A 19,338-nucleotide genomic window follows, 5' to 3' on the forward strand; every position below is an offset into this window, starting at 1 on the left:
CTTCAAATCAGATGGAGCTTCTCAAAGTGAGAAGAAGAGCCTTGGTATGTTAGTAAAGGATTTGAATTCCTTTTTGAATTCTATACCTATGGAATGAATCTGGAGTTTATATAACATGTATACATACAAATATGTGTGTGTGTGTGTGTGTGTGTGTGTGTGTGCGTGCGTGCATACGTGTGTGTAAGCTCAAAAATGCCATTATATACTTTGAGTATATTCAAAATATCTCGTCCATTGATTATATCTACATATAAAACCAAAACAGTTTTAATTGCATCAATCACAACTAAACCTCACAATGATCACTAATGCTAACAAAATCAAATGCCATGGACTCATTATGAAATGTGAAGCATGAAATATTGCGTGAAAGTGACCTATACACGTCTATTTTGAACTAGTCCTTACTTTATCTCAATGAGATCAATATAATAACCTTAATATACCAAGTGTAATTTCTGAATAATAAATCATATATTTATTAAACCACAAGTGTCCAAAAGACAATGTATGCATACATGAAACTAAACATAGAACATAAAATACAAAAAAGTTACTAACTCCCAATAAACCAAAGATTCCTCAAAAAGTAAAACACTCATATGAGCAACATGCTTATAAAAGACCTTGGGTGGAAGTCCCTTAGTAAGAAGATCTACCATCATGGAGTTTGTCCCCAAGTGTTTTATGGAAATATGTCAACTTTGTACACTTTCTTTAACAACCAGGAACTTGATGTGAATGTGCTTTGACTTGCTCGAGCTACTATTCTTGTTCGAATATAATACAACCGATTTGTTGCCACAATATACCTTAAGTGGTCTTTCAATTCCTTTCACAATGCGCAGTCCTGTGACAAAGTTCCTCAAGCATATTCCTTGATTTGATGCCTCAAAGCACGGTACAAATTTTGCAGCCATAGTGGATGAAGTCGTAATACTTTGGTTGGCATTGCGTCAAGAAACTACACCACCAACTAACATGAAAATGTAACCTGAAGTGGATCTTAAGCTATCTTGGCATCTTGCAAAGTCTAAGTCAGAATACCCAATGATCTTTAATTGACTTGACCTCTTGTATGTGAGCATGTATTCTTTTGTTCTATGTAAATACCTCATCACTCTTTTCACTGCTTTCCAATGATCCATTCCTAGATTGCTTAAAAATCTGCCTAATACCCTAACTATGTATGCAATATCTGAATGCATATATACTTAGGCATACATCAAACTCTATACAGTTGATGCATGAGGAATCTTTTGCATTTCTTGAATTTCCAAATTTACTTTTGGGCATTGATTGAGACTGAACTTGTCTCCCTTAGCAACTAGAGTGTCACATGATTTACAATCTTGCATGCCAAACCTTTTAAGCACCTTTTCAACATAACTCCTTTATGATAATCCTAGAATACCTCGAGATTGGTCTCGGTGTATTTGAATTCCTAATACAAAGTAGGTGTCACTAAGATCTTTCGTTTCAAAATTTCTAGATAGAAATTTCTTGGTTTCGTACAACATGTCTATATTGTTGGTGGCAAGCAGTGTGTCATCAACATGCAAGATCAGGAAAATATGTTTTCTCCCACTGAATTTATGAAATAATCATTAACAACATTCATCTTGAAACCCAATAAGAGAATCACTTGGTGAAATGTGTGGTACCATTGATGAGATGCCTGTTTTATCCCATAAATGGATTTTGTCAATTTGCAAATCAAATCCTTTAGGTCTCCTAACACAAACTTTTTTTGTTGCACCATATAAATCGTCTCGTCAATGTTGCCATTGAGAAATGTCGTCTTGACATCCATTTTATGAAGCTCTAAATCATAATGTGCAACAAGAGCAATGGTTGTCCTAAAAGAGTCTTTCGATGAAACTTGAGAGAAAATCTCTTTAAATTAAATCCCTCTTGGTCTTAAATATCCATTTACAACCAATAGGTTTCACACCTTCTGGTAATGAGACAAATTCCCAAACCTTATTATCTTGCATGGATTTATACTCCTCATTCATTGCTTAATCCATTTTTCTGAATTAGGATCTTGCATGGCTTGGCGGTGATTGGGTCATCTTCCATCACATCATTATTAGAATCCTCATTTTCTTGGAGAAATAATACATAATCATTTGGAATAACACTTCTCCTTTCTCTCATGGATCTCCGCAAAGATGGTGGATCATTAAGCACATGTTCTTAAGGATCTTGAGTTTGTTTTTTAGGCTCTGAACCTTCTTTGTAACATCTGGTCAGATATTATGAATTTTAAATAAATAAAATAAAATAAATAATGTAAACGCATTAATTTAAACTGCCTTTTCCCAAACACAAAGGAAAATGAAAACCTTTATTAATTCTCCATAAATTCCAAAATCCACAGATTATAAATATCACTACAAGTTCCAACTTTGATGGAAATAAAATGTTTACAAAGTCCTTAAAATCAATAAAGTAATAAAACTCTGTGGAAAATCCCCAATATAGCCCACGCTTCGGCTTTATGCTTCACCATATCCACCTGCAACATCACATGCTCCCGTGTAACAAATTACACGATCATCGCCAATCACAAATAGATAAGGTGAGCTACATATACATATATATATATATATATATATATATATATATATATATATATATATATATATATATATATATATAAATATATATATATATATATATATATAAATATCAGTCAATATATGCAAACGTAAGTCAAAGGAACTCTATCCTTTGATTTCATACCACATGGTCACCATCATGTTATCCATGTTCTACGTCTTTAGATGAATATCTTAGGATGCCTTGTTGCCACACCTACAAGCCACAACTTGTAGAACACGTGTGGGAAACCTGCTACAAACCACACTCCATAATGCTAGATGGAGTTCCCAATACGAACATAGTTCGTAATGTCCTAAGACTACCAAACTCGTCGGCTACATATCGAGGAGGACAATCTTTCTAGATCCATCCATACGAGCTAGAACTCGTACACTCACGCTGGCAAACTCACCAATCCAAGCCACAACTCAAGGATTTCTCGTGTTCATCCGTCATCTCGAGCCACAACTCAAGAGATGTCCTTCCGAGCCACAACTCAGGAAAAACCACATGTTTACCCTCTATCTCGAGCCACAACTCAAGGGATACCGTTCTGAGCCTTCGTCTAGTTTAATAAATTTACTTTTGAAAACAAAATATAAAACAAAAAAAATAAATATTTTTTAATTAACAGTAAATAAAAAAGGTGAAATAATTTTTTCTTCAAAGATTTTCAAACTTTTAGCAAAATGAGAAAACAGGAAAAAAAAGAGAGTTGAAAAAAAAGGAAAAAAAGGGATCGGAAAATAAAATATTATTTGTTATCATTTCTTTTGAAACATCCATCTAATCTTGCATACATGAAATTGCTCAAATCCATCTCCCTTTCTATCTCTCTTTCACCATAAACCTTTTTTTTCATTTTTTTCATGAGGATTATCACAAAAAGGGGCATGTCTTAGGATGATTACAAACAACTCTTTTAACACACAAAAAACAAAAAAGAAAAGTGAAGAAAAGTCTGGTGGACTAAAAACTCTGAAAGATAGTCTAGGCAAAAATAAGACAAAAAAAGTGAGCAAAAAAGAATAAAACAAGGGGCATCTTGTCATATGAAATAAATTATTTTCCTATGAATTAAATTTTTTGAGAAAAACAACCATGATTTGAAATGATGTGTGGTCATGTTTCCTTTATCTAAACAAAAAAACAAAAGTAATCATCATTTGTTACCCAATTTGAGCCTTAAAAAAACAAAATAAAATTTTCTTTCAAATTACCCTAAACAAGGGTCACCCTTAGACTCTAGGGTTGACATAATGTTTGCATTTGCTTCATCCGACTGGTAGTTCACCAATATAAAAATATCAAAAAATAAAAAGAAACAAAAGAAACGGTTATATCAAGAAAAGAAAAGAAAAAGATAAGCAAAAGGTGAACAAAATGAAGTCAAACAAATATTGAATCAAACATTATTCAAAGATCCTTGTTCGAAACAACCCTCACATAACTTTTTTGGGCCCTTACTATCATTTACTTTCATACCCCTAGCCTTGGCCACGATACAAGCCTAATAAAGTTCACACAAATCAAAGATTGATTGTTATCTTTTGAAGGTTTTAATTTAGAGGAAAATTTTGATTTGCTAACAGGTTTGTTCCAAACAAAACATGATAAATTTTTTTGAGAAAGTGTGTTTAGAGATTTGTTTTTAGACATTGGGGCAATTTAGCTTTGGGTGACATGTTTTCAAAGCTTCAAAATTAGCACGGGTAATTAGACAATTAGGCTAAATTTGGGTTGTCTCCTTCAATTCATTCTTCATGAAACTCCATCTTTACTCTTACAATATCTCCCGCTCTAAGTCTAAACCTTGATCAACCTTAAAATAGTTCATCTTTATCAATCCTAAACCCAAACTAGGGCAGTCACTTTGTTTGTAATTCATATATTCCCATCATTCATTCTAAATTGGGACATTTATTTACATTGAAGACTGTGATTACATTAGGGGCAACTTGCGAAGACCCCGTCAGTTATCAATCTCCTCAATTGGGAAAAGCCAAAAACGCTTTTGCACTGTAAGACCATCCTAGGCTTTCACATTAGAGCAAATTTTTGAAGTCCCCATCATTTCCTTCATACCATCAATAACTAAAGCAAGTACAAACACATGTTATTCCTTGAGACCAATTCAAATTGGGGAACTCCCTAGTTAATCTTCATGATCTCATCCAAGCCTTTTCAAGTCCTTGGCAATTTCAAGCATGTCATTCAAATAGTGTTTCAAAAAAATGATTAAAAAAAGTGTTCGTTAGTAAATTTATTAGACCAAAGAAATGATTTCAAAAAGTAAAAAAAAAATTCAAAGTAGAATGATTCCATGAATTCAAAAAAATAATGAAATAGGGATAAATTCAAATTTGTTTTAAAAAAATTCATACATAAGGTGTAACATCCCTATTAGAAATTACTTAATTAAATAAATAAAATAAAATATACAAAATCAATCGACAAAATTTTATTATTTGCAAACGCGGGAAAATTCAAATTATTTTTCAACGCGCCATAATTTAAACATAACTAAACAATAATCTTATTACAAGTTTTCAAAATCGAACATAATGAAAGAACATCATAAAAAGTCCCTAGCTCAAGAGCCCCCAAGCTAGCCCTATCTTCGTCTCCATGCATAATCAACATCACCTGTAACATCATCTGCTCCCGCGTAACGAATTACACGATCATCGCCAAACACAAACAGAAAGGGTGAACTCAAAATAAACAATCAGTTAATTTAATAAACTTAACAATACACCCAATTATTTTATTCTAGTTAGTTCTTGGCCAAGACCTTAATCCCCAAGGCTTTTCAACCTTCACAACACACAAATAGTTAGCCTCAAATTCAGGGTTTATGATGCTCACACGAACATGCCCGCTCGTGCTCCTGCCTCTACGAACCTCCCCGCTCATAGTCCTGCTTTACGAACCTCATCGCTCGTAGTCCTGCTCTACGGACCTACCCGCCCATAGTCCAACACACGTGATCCACCAGCTACGTACCTCCCCGCATGCAGCATTTCTCAAGTGTGAGCACAGAACATACGAACCTACCTCGCTCGTATCCCCACACGAGAGTAACAAGATATGAACCTCCCCGCTCATATCATCACGTGTTCACCACCATCCATGAACCTACCCACTCATGGCACAACATCCCCTGATCCAAGTTTCACATCACAACATGATAACGAAAACAAGAAAAGCACACTACGCTACACAAGGTACATACTCAAGCTGGTCTTTGGGATACCAATGCTTCCACGAACCTTCCCGCTCGTGGTCCAACGCTCGTGATCCAACTCTACGGACCTTCTCATCCGTAGTCCAACACACGTGATCCACCAGTTACGAACCTCCCCGCTCGTAGCATCTCTCAAGTGTGAGCACGGAACATCGAACCTCCCCGCTCGTATCCCCACACGAGAGTATCATGATATGAACCTCCCCGCTCATATCATCACGTGTTCATCACCAGTCATGAACCTACCCGCTCATGACAACATCAAGCATATCCCATACCAGGACCAACACAATAAGTCATGCAAAACATATCACAACGCACCCTGCCACTACACCATCGCCTAGCGCAACCTAAGCACCACTAGGTGAAATGGCAGTATAGACCGCCTGACGGTTCCACATCACCACCGAGCGCCACAACTCACAAGACATTCATGTTACCTACTATCGCATGGCGGTTCAGTCTACACCGCCAAGCGCTACACTAGTAATGTGACACTAATGGTTTTAGGTACTCTAATTCATTTCCTAGAATTCAACCATTCAATTCTCAAACATCCAGAAATCAACATACACATTCATATATTCCAAATTACAACATCGTAACACATATGCATCTTTCAACTATAAGCACACATTCCTCTCTTTTATAATTCATATATACTTACCTCTTAAATCAATTCCAACACACACTTTATTTTCCCCTTCTCATTTTCCCAACCTTTTGCATGCTTACAATTCACATACCCCACAAAAGACACAATGAAAGTTATATACTTATTCCGCATGCCCTCGCAATTCCATTACATTTAAAGTATGGTTATCATGTTCCCATAATTTCCCAAGACTCGTCATGATCATGCAACACTCGGTCATAGTGATATCATCAATAGTGGCCTTATTCACACACTTATAACATCATACATTCGAGCTAACATATATATGTTCATATATTCAACATGGCTCAGCAAGCACTAATAAAAACATACTCATCAATCACACATCTATATATATTATATATACATTCGTCAATCAAGGCCATACCAGCACTTAAGCACACTTAATCATCCATTGATAATCATATTATTAGGAAATTAAAACAACCAATCATGAGTGATGTATATCTCTAGCTGCAGACATCAAATTCCAATCTCCACCGTTCAAAGTGAAGAGCAACATGTTATAAATCTCTTGTCAAAATTTCACCTAAATCGGACGGTTAACGAATCGGGAAACACAATTTTACAAAAACTACGTAAACTAGAAAAATTTGTGGTGCCTAGCGTCTAGAAAATCAAAGCTTGGCACCTGGCGGTATCAAAGATGCGCCCGGCGATTCCTGCTGCGCGAAAAGTATGAAAAATAGCGTTTTTATACAGTATTCACATCGTCTGACGGAGCCACCCTTGCCGCCAGGCGGTTCATCACAAAAAACCCAGAATTGGGTTAATATTCATGCGTCGCCTGGCGCACACTCAAAGCCGCCAGGCGGTTTCTGGGGATTTTCCAAAAACGCGTAAACAGAAAGATTTTTATCATATAAAGGCATCACATTCATATACAGATCATATACACATATAAAAGAACTCCCCTTGCTCAATTTTGAAGAACCAAGACTTCTCTTGTGCCACCACTAGTCCAGCTTTGGCCTTCTCCTAATGCACTTGATGCTTTTCTCAAATCCACCCAAAACACCTTCAGAGCCCAGGTTTGAACCCATAACCATTCAATTACAAAGTCAATGTACAACCAATTCAACCAATTCATGTTTCATGATAATTCCTATAATTTTAGGATTACATTATCACTATGCACATTCACACATAACATTAACATTAAAATAATACACTTATTAAAATAGCATACAATTAACATAAATAAGACTCGAACCCAAGTCCTTTCAACTTAAGTTAGTACTCTTAACCATTTAAGCTAGCACTTTTCCACATCATAACAAACCACATTAAATGCCATAAAGGCTCCCACGACCTGCATTTATTATATAATTATTTATTTAATTATTTAAATTTCTCGGGTCTTACATAAGGTATTTCATACATCCTACCAAGTCATGCATACATGAGTCATTCATCTTTTTGAAAAAAAAAAATCCCCCTTTTTGATCGAAACCCTATTCACTCATATGAATGGTTATCAAATCCTTTCGTTTTATAAGGAAGAAAATTTAAAAAAAAAATACACAAATTTGGTTCAATGATGGTCCTCTTCATTCATATGAATGACCAATATACCCTAAACACACTAGCCCCCAAGCCGAGTTCCCACATTGGCCCCCAAGCCTGATTTCCACACTAGTCCTCAAGCCTAGTTTTCACATTGGTCCCCAAGCCCAATTTTCACACTGGTCCCCAAGCCCAATTTTCACACTGGCCCCCAAACCCAATTTCCACACTAGCCCCCAAGCCCAGGTTCAACACTAGCCTCAATTCCAGTTTCCACATTAGCCCCCAAACCTAGTTTTGTCTAGCCTCAAGTCCAATTTTGTCTAGCCTATAAGCCTAGTTTCCTTACTCTCAAATTAAAATAAAGGAAAAATAAAAAATGAAAAAAGCAAATTCCACCCATGCATCCACGCATTCACGTATGCATCATCCTATAGGTTTAAAAATAAAATCATAACATATCCTGCATTATCATATAATGTCATCCATCATACTCCACAAAATCATTTAAAATAATTTTCAAAAATGAAATAAAGCAATTTGAAAAAAAATTAGCAATGACAATTTTTTTTTTTGCGTAAGTCTCACAAATATAAGACATTCACGCGCTGTTTGTTGACACTTCAAGAGCAAAATCCAGGTTTTCCTTTTATACATCAAGACCTCTATGAGACAATGGTCATTGATTTCCTTTGTTTACATAAGACCATGTACGACGCAATGGCCATTGATTCCCTTATGTTTACATCAAGTCCTTCTACGAAGCAATCGTCATTGATTTCCTTATGTTTACATTAAAACCCTCTACTAGACAATGGTCATGGATTTTCTTTACATCGAGACCCTCTGCGAGACAATGGTCATCAATTTCTTTACATCAAGGCCATCTACGAGGTAATGGTCATTGATTTCTTCATCACGTTGAGGCTCTGTATGAGGCAATGGTCACTGATTTCCTTTTATACATCAAGACCCTCTGTGAGGAAATGGTCGTTGATTTCCTTATGTTTACATCAAGACCCTCTACAAGGCAATAATCATTGATTTCCTTATGTTCACATCAAGATCCTCTGTGAGACAATGGTCATTGATTTCCTTATGTTTACATCAAGATCCTCTACGAGGCAATGACCATTGATTTCTTTACATCAAGGCCCTCTGCATGGCAATGGTCATTGATTTCTTTGTTACATCAAGGCCATTTACGAAGTAATGGTCATCTTTTACTACGATCTAGTAAAATCTAAGTAAAGATGGGCAACTATCAACACCCAATTTCGTCCGGTTTAATAAATTTATTTTCGAAAAAAATATAAAACAAAAAAAATAAAATTTTCTTCAAAGATTTTCAAACTTTTAGCAAAATAAGGAAAAAAAAGAAAAAAAGAGAGTTGAAAAAAAAAAGTAAAAAAAGGATCGAAACAAAATATTCTATACACTTCCTCTCTCCTTCTCATTACCACCCACACATACACAACTCCTTTTTTATCTCTCTTGGAAAAACAATTAGAAAATGAGGCAAGAAAAAAATAAAAGAGAAAAGGTAGTTTTAATATAAAAAATGAGAGGGTGAGATGAGATTGATATAAGAGAAAAGGAATTGAAAAGTGTAGAAGGTATGTCACTGTCGTTATTTTTTTTTATTCATTCCATTTTTCTTATATTATCTTTTAATATTGAACGCATTTTTTTTACACCTAATTTCGGCCTTTTACTTAAGGGATATTATTTTCTATTGTTCATAAATATTTTATTTTAAAAATCATAAAAAATAGTTTTCTTCATTTCTTTTAGTGTCTGTCTGACCACTCGTGTTCTGTGACACCAATTTTTCAAATTTATTTTTCTAAAAAATATAAAAAATATATATAAAGAACTAAAGATAAAAAAACAATTTTCTTTGTTTAATTTTTTTTCTGTCCAGCCGCTCGCGTCGTGTGACACTCATTTCCAAATAATTAAAAATACCAAAAAATCATAAAAATGTTTTCAAAATTCACCAAATAAAAATCAAATCTTTTCTCAAATAGGTTTTTCACAAAGAACTACGTAACCTTGATTCTCCATCATAAATGGGGATACGTAGGAGCGATGATTAATCCTTGTCGGACCCAAGAAAATCAAAAAGTTATTTTTGTTTCTTTTATAAATTCATTTATTATTATTTTCGGGGAAAATAAATATTTTGAAAAGCCACATCCTTTTTCATGTTTAATTAAAGGTACCGTCTTAGGACGGGCATTGTGGGGGCTAATACCTTCCCCACACGTAACCGACTCCCGGATCCAAAATATGGTTTTTTGCAGACCTTGTCTTATCTTTTTGGTTTTTCCATAGTTTTCCAAAATAAACTATGGTGGCAACTCCAAGCTCTGTTTTTTTTATCAAATTTAATTTTTGGTTCGTCATCCCGTCACGATTTTGTTTACGATACACGAGTATGCTCCATGGTATAAATAGAGGAGTGAATACAACACCAATTTCCAGGAAAGGGGAAGTCAAGGTAAAAGATAACAAGAAGTTTGCAATCTCAATGTTAAAGAGGACTCTACTAACAAAAAAAATGTCAAAGATGAAGTTGTCAAAGGGTTCACAACAAAACAAATGCAAAAGATTCTAGAGGAATCTGATGATATTGGTCATAATATCAATCACATGCAGAAACGTGGCAATAATAATGATAAAAATTCCCAACGTAAGAATATCTGGATTGTTGATATAGGTGCAATTGATCATGTTGCACATAAAAAAGATTGCTTCACTACCTTTTTCAGAATAAAACCAGTGAAAATAAAGCTACCTAATAACAATGATGTCATTGCAAACTTTGCTAGCACATTTTCCATCTTCTGAATATCTTATATCTTTTAATGTCCTGTATGTTCCATATTTTTTCTTTAATTTAATTTCAGTTCAAACCTTGAACAAAGATTTGAATTGTAATGTGATTTTTTTTCCTCTAAGTGTTGTCAAATATAGGACATCATTACATCTCAGGTGATTGGGCAAGCTAATTTCACCCAGGGTCTCTACTACCTTGATGGCATTCCTATCACCAAAATTAATGATTTTTACCCTAGTACTATGCTTAATTGTAATAAGTATTATGTAGATAACGTTGTAGGCTTGGGCATCCAGCCCGTAGAGTTACTGAACAAATCTGTAAAACTTATCCCTATATTCAATCTAAAGCTTCTAATGTTTGTGATATATGTCATTTCTCTAAATAGCATACACTTTCTTTTCAAAAAAGTGATATTGTTTCTGATGTTTGCTTTGATCAGGTTCATCTTGATATATGGGGACCCATATCTATCACTTTTGTTCATGGTCATAAGTATTTCCTAACTGTGGTTTATGATCACCCTAGGCATACCTGGATTTTTCTCATGCACACTAAATCTAAAACCAAAAAACTTGTTCAGAATTTTATAATTCATATTAAAAACCAGTTTGACAAAACCATCAAATGTTTTAGAACTGATAATAGGCCAAAGTTTAATTGTGTTGATATATTTGATGCTTATGGGATAAATCATTAGAAAGGATGTGTAGAAACTCCACAACAAAATTCAGTTGTGGAGTGAAAACATCAACACATCATCAATGTAACATGGAGCTTGTTATTTCAGTCTAATTTGCCTAAGGCATATTGGTGTTATGCCGCTGTAAGACTCGGGAAAATTAAATAAATAACTAAATATTTATTTGATATAAATTCATGGTTGTGGGATACAAAATTATAAAGCCTTATGCGCATGAAATGTCAAGAAACATGAATTGGCTTGTTGGTTGTGCATTTGCTTGGTAAATGTGTGGAGGTGAGTTTGAACCTTGATTAGAGCAAAATTATAATATTTTATTTTTAGCTTTAGTGGCATTTTGAGTAGGTGAAGAGCTCAAGGTAGGTTCAATGAATCTGGACACAAACAAGGTGTTTAATTGGGTTTAATTAGACATCAAGGGCTAAATTAATTAATTCAATTTATTTTTTAAATTTGTTTTTTATAATTAACATTGGACTTCCAGGTAAGGGGACCTAACATTTTTCCTTATTAGCATTTGATTGTCGGTAGAACAATATTTACAATTTGGATTATAGAATGATGAAGTGTCTTTTATTGATGACTATAATAAGATATCTAAGTTTTATGGATGAATCAATGGTAAAATTGTGAAATGCACTTTTGGATTAAGTTTTTAGTGTAAGGAAGAACTAATTGGTTTCCATTTATTTTCGTTGAGTGGATGTATTATAATCAATGTTAACCGAAATACTTAATACAGTAATGATAGTGATTTTTTTTTCAGAATTATTTAGAATTTGTAAATGGGTTCATTGACTTCATGGATATGGTGGAATATGTGTTTACTACTAGTGGTTAGATGATAAAAGGAAAAATGCATGAGGTGATGTCCCGGAGAAAAAAAAAATTAAGGGCTTTTAAAATGATTGTTTTTTAGTTATTATATATTATATGATAAAACTCATACGTGAAAAAAAGTGTGTGGTAAATATTTATAATATATCATATTATGTTATAATATGTTAGGATTTATTAGTTGTCAAATTTATGAAGTATTATATGTTAAATTGGTAGATGTCTCTATATTTGTGTTAGATATATGTAGTATGGGGTAGAGTTGTCAAAACGGGTAATTCGGCCCGACCCAACTTGACCTACCACGGGTTGATCAGTTAGTGAGCCAACCCAACCCGACAAAATAATTAGCAAGCCAAAAAATTCCAACTTGACCTGGCCCACCGCGGGTTGGTGGGTTAAACGGGTTGGCTCACGAGCTCAGTTAATTAAAAAAATCTAAATAAACTTTAATACAATCCAAATACAAACCAAAATCACAAAAATACAAATTATCTATGTGTTGACTAAAAAAAAACCTAACATGACCCAAACACAAAGCCCAACTTAACAAAAAAATACTTGTGTGACCCTTTATTTACGGGTTGGTGAGCCAACTCGGCTCACCCAGGTCACCCAGAACCTGGGTGAGTCGGGTTCTAGGTGAATCGAGTTAAAAATCAACCTGTATTGAAATTTGTAAAAAAATTTCAACCCAACCCAGCTCGAACCCGTAGTGAGTCGGGTTGGTTCGCGGGTTCAACCCATTTTGACAACTCTAGTGTGGGGTGAAATGCTTAAAGAAAATGGATGCACAAAAATAATGTTTTTATGAAGTCATAAAGTCTGTGGAGCAAAACACGTATAAATCTTTATTATTTAGGGTATGTTCTCATGCGAAGAAATACTATAGTAGAAGAATCGAGAGCGATGAATAGGGGGAGAAACGATTGTTATTTTTTGGGGAAAGGAACTGATTGAAAAGCGATCAATTGCGAGATTACTGCATAGAGTCGATCTCTCTTTTTCGAAGAGATTTGCGAGATAAATATGGCAAATTACCACACTATCCTTATTATCCATGTTATTATATTGTGAAAAGAATTAGGTTTGTTGCTGCACTCATAGGCATGGGCTTGAGGTCTGCGAACAAGATTCCTGATGCACACAATAGGTTCCTGATGCTTTACAGGGGAGATTCTTGACTATTTGAAACTCAAATTGCATTAATTGTGTGGAACGTGTTGTTGAGGCTCTTCAATGCACCATTCAATGCCATTAAGATAGTTGGTTTCTTCTATTAGAAGAGGTGGGAAGAATGAACCTTCTCTTGGCTGAGAGACTCTCTTGTGTTTGAGCTCGTTAGAGGTGAGTTTTGTGATGTGCCACCAGCCCTCAATTTCATCTTCGTTTGATGTTTCATTCATTCTACTTTCATTCTACGTGCCTTCACTTTTGATTTTACATTTTGCATACTTTCCATGCATGATATATGAAGAATATTGGAAGAATATAGTTATATCTGATTCCAGCTTTCCACTTACCACATTTATATCCGGGTACAAATGGTTCAGTATCCGGATACATGTTACTTTTATCCGATTCTACACCACATTTGTATCCAGATTTGATTGTGTTATTGTGTTACATTGTGGCAGAATCTTTGAATAGTTGTGAAGGAGTTCACAACATTATTTTGGGAGATCCATAGTTATTCCCATCGTCAACGTCACTAGTGGCCCTGGTTGTTGTTGTTGTTGGGGTCAAATCCGTGGAGGTGAAGGTGCAGTGGTGAGATTTTTTGCTGTTATAAGGTGGTGTAGTGGTTGGTTTATGGTGTGCATTGCTTCATAATTGAATTTAATGTAAACCATCTAAACCCATGTTCATTTGTGGTTTGTTTTGTATGTTTATTCGTGCAAGGAAGTGGTGGAAGTGTTGCTTTGGTGCAGTTGTTAAAGTGGTCGACAATGTTTGAAACTGGTATGGTGCAAGATTTTTTTTGGTTAAATCTTATCAAAATTAATAGAACCAAATCCTTCTTCAATAATTAGTTTGATTCCAGCGTGGAAAAAGATATAAAATTATGAATGAAAAGGGACAAACGTAATAGTTGTGAGCTTATTTCCACAAAAGTTCATGCATGATATTAATGGTGTGATTGGTGTTGTTTTGTATATTTTAGTTGATATCACTTGTTGCCTACTGGTGTTTGCTAAAGGAGGTGCTTCCTGACTTTGCTTTGTTGGTTGTATCAAACATCCTGACTTTGGTGGTGTTATCATACCAGGTACGTTATAAGTTATATGTTATTGATTTTTTATGCTAAAAAGTTTTGTATGATTTTAGTATGATATTTACAAGTCGTATGTTAGTAAAAAGTATTGTATGATATATATATATATATATATATATATATATATATATATATATATATATATATATATATATATATATATATATATATATATATGATTTTTTAATGACTTATATTTTCATAAGAAATTCATCTTCTTTTGATATTTTATAAAATATTTTATTTTTTTATTCAGTTTTGTTTATAATTTATTTTATCTATTCGTATGTTATTTGCTTACAAAGGGTGGATACTTTGTAAATTTTTTCAAATAGTGCAAAGTCAAGCTTAGGTTGCCTTGACAAACTGGATGTAGCTCAAGTTTGAGTGAACTAGTATAAAAATTGTGATCCAATCTTTTCTCTAACCCTTCTCTCTTGCATAATCATTTAAAGTTTAAAGAACATGAGTTCCAATCATCTTTTTCGTGTTCTTGCATGTTTTCATGACATCTGCAGCATTGAGCAAGTTTGCATAATCAATTAGAACATGTCTTATCATTCTTGTGTATTGTTTTTGGTTTAAAACTTGAATTTGCATTTCTGTATTTTTCCTAGTATTTTAGTCGACTGTTTCTCTTTTTGAATCGGTTGATTATATCAGAACATAATTTGTTTAGTAAAATCAATCGATTAACTCTATTTTTGACCGATTGAAAGTATACTGTCCAGTAGCTTTTGCATCCTAACTTGGTGATCGAATTGATTCAACTAAAGGTGGTTTTTAACTTTCAAAGATAGCCTAAATTCTTAACTAGCCAATTCAACCCCCCCTTCTTGGCATTTCAACCATTTCAAAACTAACAACGAGTGGGGAGGTTCGTATGTTCCGTGCTCACACTTGAGGGCTACTACGAGTGGGGAGGTTCATAGTTGTTGGATCATGTGTGTTGGACTACGGGCGGGGAGGTCCATAGATTTGGACTACGAACGGGGAGATTCGTAGAGTTGGACTATGAATGGAGAGGTTCGTAGAGGTAGGACCACGAGCAGGCAGATTTATGGAAGCATGTTATATCCTGGGTTCATGGTCAAGTAATTGTGTGTTGGAAATCCTTAGGACAATAAGGTCTCCTGGCCAAGAATTTAACTATACTAACATAATTTGGGTGAACCTTTATTTTATCAAATTATATGTTATTTGTTTATGAGCTCACCCTTTTTGTATGTGTTTGGCGATGATCGTGTGATTTATCACACAGTAGCAAATGATATTTCAGGTGATGCTGGTGATGCCTAGAGATGGAGAAAGAGCTAGCATGGGGATTGAATTATGTTATCTATGATTTTAGTTTTCAATCAGTTATTTTGAGAACATGTTAAATGGTTATGGATTTTCTTATGGATTTTATTAGTTTGGATTTTAAGCATGATGTATAAATTTTGAATTTTCCCGCGTTTGGGAATAATAAACTATGACGGTTGAATTTCATTTATATTATATTCCTTTATTTAAGTAATTTTCAGTAAGGATGTTACAGATTCCACCTATTGGGACTTATGTCCAAAGTCATATCCTGAATAATAGCCGATTCTACCTGTACTTCAAGGTAACACTAGCAATAATAATTTTGTGTTGCTACTAGTACTTACAAATTTTAAAGAGTCTTTATTTACAATCTTTACTTTATTCAAATAGGATTGTCTAGGGGCCATAAATGGAACTCATCTTCGAGTAAAGGTTCCTTCATCTAAGGCTCCCAGGTATCGAGGTAGGAAGGACTGGCCAACACAAAATGTTTTCACCGCATGTGATTTTGATATGAAATTCACTTATGTACTGGTTGGATAGGAGGGGACAACATCTGATTCAAGAATATTGAAAGATTCTCTTATTAGAGATGATCCTTTAGTCATACCCGAAGGTTAGTTTTTCATTTCGTTAATTATTTGACTCTTAGGTCGGCCATCAGTGAAAACTTAATAGTTATCATTATTGTAGGCAAATACTATCTCGAGGACGATGGTTTTATGCTGAAGAAGTCACTATGTTTTAAATTCATTACTATGTTTGCTTTGTTCTGTATGAAAGACTTATTTGGCGTTCTATGTTAATTGCTTTATTATGTGCACTTTCCTATTTGTATTTACTTTTATAACTCAATTACTATTAATCATATCTATAATTATCATTGATCTTTTGAAGTTTTATCAATATGGCATCTTCATCAATGAGATCTAAGAGGAGTAAGGGGAAAACATAGCAAACGACGTTGATCCTTCTCAAAGGACATTACGATCTGTGGAAGATGTTCAAGATCAAAGACGTTTCTTCAGCTGCCATGATCAAATGGTTAACTACGGGAGAGACTTCTACATAAAGAGAGTAATGGAACCTAAAATTATGAATTTCCAATCTTTTGAAACATCAGGGCTTTATTTTCATCACCACTTAACGTTCCAAGGCATCTCCGACTTTGTTTCTATGAATTGTCCATACTATGTTGATCTCATCAAAGTCTTCTATTCAAACCTGAAGATATATGTCAATGGATACTTGTTAAGTGAGGTTAATAAGAAGAAAATTAAACTCAAACCTGATGATTGGTTTAATATAACACATCTTATGTATTAGGGTCGAAAATTATTGTATCCAGACATACCAGAAGATCTCCCCTATAACCGTGATATGGCACTGGCTACTATGGTTAGACCGAATCTCGAAGGCAAAATATTAAAAACAGTGGGATCTTTAAACATAAATGATAGACTCCTGCATTATGTGGTCGTCCATTGGTTGACACCCCATCCAACTAATTATGCAAAAGTCTTGAAAGAAGACATTTTTATGATATGGGTCCTAAAAAATAACATTTTTGTTAATTGGCCACATCATATAATGCAAACAATGCTAAAAAGAAAAGGCGGTGATGCACCTCTTCCATATGGTATTTTGATAATCAGAATTGTGCAATACAATGGAATGGACCTTTCTGTTGAGGTTAGTACAACAATTGAATTGAGACAACAATTCTCTACAAATTCTTTGAAAAAGCTTAACATTGTTAATGTAAACGGTGTATGGCAGCATGCTCACGCAAATGAACCAGATAAGGTGCAAGGATAACCACAAAGTCCTTTGCATGAAGTACAACACGAATCACAAGTCCACCCAAATGTTGAAGTTCTTAGTCAAGGATGGGGGGGGGGGAGTTCAGGACATGCAAATTACAATGCATGGATTAGAACCCATGGATGGAAGAATGCAACTGATTGAGGAAAATGTACATCGAGTGGAACAAAATGTGCACCACATGGAAGAAATTTTCTCACATTTGACCATCGACATGAACAAATGTTTTGATGAAGTCAATTTCAATGTCAATGAAATCTTTCACAAGCTAGACAGCATTCAACACTCTGTCCACTAAGTTGTATTCTTCAACTCAACCTTTCTATTCATATAATTGAATGAATTGAAATTTATTTCATCTTGTATTATGTGTTTATCATTTGTATTTTAATTGACTCTTATGTGTGTTTAAATCAGATGGATTTCAAAATAATGGAGTCACTTGAGGAAGCAAATGCTCTTGATCGACGAATGAATGCAGTTATTAACCGCCAACTTGCAGCTATTGAACGCCATAACGCACTACTTCATGAGCAATACAACCTAATTCCTAGAACCCCTTCAACTCAATATACAAGAGACCAAATTTCTGAGTTACTAAGAACCATGAACATTTCAAATGAAAACTTATTAAGACAATGTTACAACTTTCTTTGTTCACATCCACTTCATACCAGACATCTTATGGGGATGCCAACAGAAAATCGTTGAAATAGGTTGCAAACTTATATGAGTACAAAGGCTTGATTTTGATTGTATCACTCATCATATTGTATGTTGTCTTGTGTGTACATTTTAGATATTATGTGATGTTTTGAGTTGACTTTTTATTAATGGTGTGGTTGGAAATGTTTGTTTTTTTTTTAAATTAAAATATTAAATTTCTAAATAAAATATATTTTAATATTATTTTTTTAATTCATAAATATTTATAATATTTTTATTTATGATAATAATATATGAAAAACTAATTACAACTTATTTAAATATCATTTAATTATTCTTTTTTAACACTAAGGACAATTAGGTTATTTTACATTTTTATCTATTAAATTTAATTTTTTTTAGTCACATTAGTCAAATCCTTCACAAACTTTCATAAAAAGTACTCTTAAATCCACTCTACTATCACTCCCAAATCCATAAAAAAGAACAACATAAATTTTACCTTTTAATCAATCCAAATCAATCATCTCCCTCTCCCTCAAATCATCATCCACATAAGAACACACCCTTAGTTACGAGTAGGCGTTGAATTTATTACAATATATATATATATATATATATATATATATATATATATATATATATATATATATATATATATATATATATATATATATATATATATATATATATATACTTTTTTTTTCGAGGTGCAAATTATGGAGAAATTTCAACGGCGAATTAATACAACTTTTTATAAAGATGGAGGGAGTACTTTGCTTTTAGTAGTTAGGAATGATCATGTCATATTGAAAGATCGTGGAAGTATTTGTTGGTACATATA

The 19,338-nt window shown here is 33.9% G+C and overlaps 1 pseudogene; it reads left to right on the top strand.

Moving 5' to 3' along the window:
* Positions 1 to 16,227: 16,227 nt before the first annotated feature.
* On the top strand, positions 16,228 to 18,539 carry LOC146883565 (uncharacterized; annotated as a pseudogene).
* Positions 18,540 to 19,338: the final 799 nt, after the last annotated feature.

The sequence above is a fragment of the Vigna unguiculata genome, chromosome 9 (genome assembly GCF_037176805.1).
Source record: "Vigna unguiculata cultivar grain cowpea cultivar isolate G323 ecotype 2 chromosome 9, ASM3717680v1, whole genome shotgun sequence".
NCBI lineage: Eukaryota > Viridiplantae > Streptophyta > Magnoliopsida > Fabales > Fabaceae > Vigna > Vigna unguiculata.